Source organism: Propithecus coquereli, unplaced genomic scaffold (assembly GCF_000956105.1).
Source record: "Propithecus coquereli isolate 6110/MARCELLA unplaced genomic scaffold, Pcoq_1.0 Scaffold46, whole genome shotgun sequence".
NCBI lineage: Eukaryota > Metazoa > Chordata > Mammalia > Primates > Indriidae > Propithecus > Propithecus coquereli.
This window is the reverse complement of record NW_012150396.1, coordinates 3,646,047-3,648,435: the sequence shown is the minus strand read 5'-3', so window position 1 is coordinate 3,648,435 and position 2,389 is coordinate 3,646,047. Positions and strand designations below refer to the sequence as shown.

At 39.3% G+C, this 2,389-nt stretch overlaps 1 protein-coding gene across 1 annotated transcript in view; it reads left to right on the top strand.

The window, feature by feature from the left end:
• The window catches only part of ENPEP (glutamyl aminopeptidase (aminopeptidase A)), a 112,414-nt gene that overhangs the window by 107,359 nt on the left and 2,666 nt on the right, over window positions 1–2,389 (top strand). The window lies entirely within an intron of this gene.

Here is a 2,389-nt window from a genome sequence, read left to right as displayed (position 1 = left end):
TGAGTATATGAAAACTAATATCTAGTTTTATTTTTACTTACGTATTTTTTTTAGAGATAGGAGTCTCACTCTGTTGTGCAGGCTAGAGTGCAGTGGTGCAATCATAGCTCACTGCAGCATTGACTCCTGGGCTCAAGAGATCCTACCACCTCAGCCTCCCCAGTAGCTGGAACTACAGGCATGCCCCATTGCACCTGATTAATTTTTCTTAAAAATTTTTTGTAGAAATGGGGTCTCTCTCTGTTGTCCAGGCTGGTCTTGAACACTTGGCTTCAAGTGATCCTCCCATGTTGGCCTCCCCAATAGCTGGGATTACAGGCATGAGCCACCATGCCTGGCTCATTTTAAATTATAATACTTTCATAGTAAATGTTGTGGAGCACCTACTATGTGCCTGGCATTATGACTGGAGTTGGGGAAGCAATAGCAAGGAGAAACAGACCTGGTTCTTTGCCCTCATGAAGCTCAGAGTCTAGTGATAGTGACCAGTGTTAAGTAAAGAATTACACAAATACATGTATATTAGACATAAATTATGAAAAAGACACAAGTTTAGGGCTTAGACAAAAATGTTACTTAAAATGGTAGGCCATGGAATCTGAACTATATAAAGAAATAAGTGGAAGAAAAGGAAGAGCTGGTAGTCCAGGAGAAAGTAGGGTGGGGACAGTCAACTGGCCAGGAACACAGGCAGAGTCAACGTATGGTCACAGTGGAAACTGAATGAAAGGTATATTATGTCATAAAGAGTGTATAAATTAATAATTTTAGAGGCAGATTACTTACAGGCGATCACAAGGTATCACAGGAATTTGGTGGTTGAGGTTGAGTGAAGAAAATATCATTGGAAATAAAGTCAAGAAACTAAGGAGCTAAGATGTCATATTGATCATCTGTGTGGACCTTGATATCACCCAAGATGATGTCATGGCTTAGAGTAGAGAGAAGACTAGGAGTTGGGTGTCAAAGTGTATAACCTGAAGGAACAGAAGTTTTTAAAGAGGGTGGAGAAGTAATGTTCTGGAAGCAGCAATGGGGAGCATGAGCACACCAACCCCATTTCCTGCCCTGGTGCTACAGAGGATATGGGAAAGTAAGCATTCTCTAAGTGAGTAGTGTTCCTATGAAGGGACAGTTCCGGGGGCCAGGTGAAAGGATTCGAGAGATTGGGAAGATCCAGGAAATATGTCAGAGGAAAGGAAGTACACACATTATTGTTACTGGATGCCTCCGAGTCACATTTTGGACATTAGGGATGAAAACCACGGTGGATTTAAATTCAGTGGTGTCTGCAGTAAGAGTGGGCACTGGGCCCAGGACACTGAAGATCGTGGCTGATTGCCAGAACATTTCATCATTTTCCCATTGGTACATTTTCATTCCTTTGCTAAGTTCATGCTAGTATATTTCTCTCTCTTACTAATTTGTAAGAGTTCTTTATATAGTAAAAATATTTGCTCTTTATCATGTATGTTACAACTATTTTTTTCCAGTTAGTGTTTGACTTTTACTTTTGTCTACGATAGGTTTTCTTTTTAGTATAAAATTTTCAAATTTGTATAAAATGAACTTTATCAGTTTTTATCTTAACGGTTTTGTTTTTGCTCTGTGATAATTTTTAAATGTAAAATTTTTCTTACTGCTTTATTCATAGATGTATTTTCTTGTATCCCTCCCCAACATTCCAGTGGCTCGAGGTTTATATACAATTTTGCGGTTGTTTCTCTTGCACTGTGATTAGTTGCAATGAGATTTTTACCTCTATTACAACACTTTGTACTATGGTCTATAAGGAAACTTCTGATTCTTGCTCTTGAAGAGAGAAAATGCAAAAAGAATAGAATAGAATATTATCTCTAAAATTCTATCTTGGTACTTAGCTATAGGTGTCCTTGCTTAGCCAGCCTGACACAGATCATAATCCCCAAAATGCAAGTAGCTAATGAAGCCTTTTGAAAGCATAATAAATAGCCTATATTCAAATTTTTGTACCAACAGGAAGATGCATAGAGCATTCGTTAAGATAATGGTGCTAGAGCTGTTCTGCTCTAACAGAAACACAGAAGGTTAGCAGCAGCAAGGAAATGCACGGGTAATTATTTCTCACTCTTGAAGTGAGCAGTTCAAGTTTTGAGGTTGGTTCTGCTTTTTGAGGCTAGCCCATCATCCTATCTATGTGGTTAAAGCTGAATCACTGGTATGTCCATGTTCCAGCCTGGGAGGGGAGAAAAACCCAAAAACTCAAAGGCAAGCAATTTCTCTTTATTTAAGCAAGGAGACCAAAGTTGAATTTACCATTTGCACTCATGTTCTATTGATGAGAGTTGGGTTACCTCTCTACACCTAGGTATAAGAAAGGCTGAGAGGCCGGGGGCGGTGGCTCACGCCT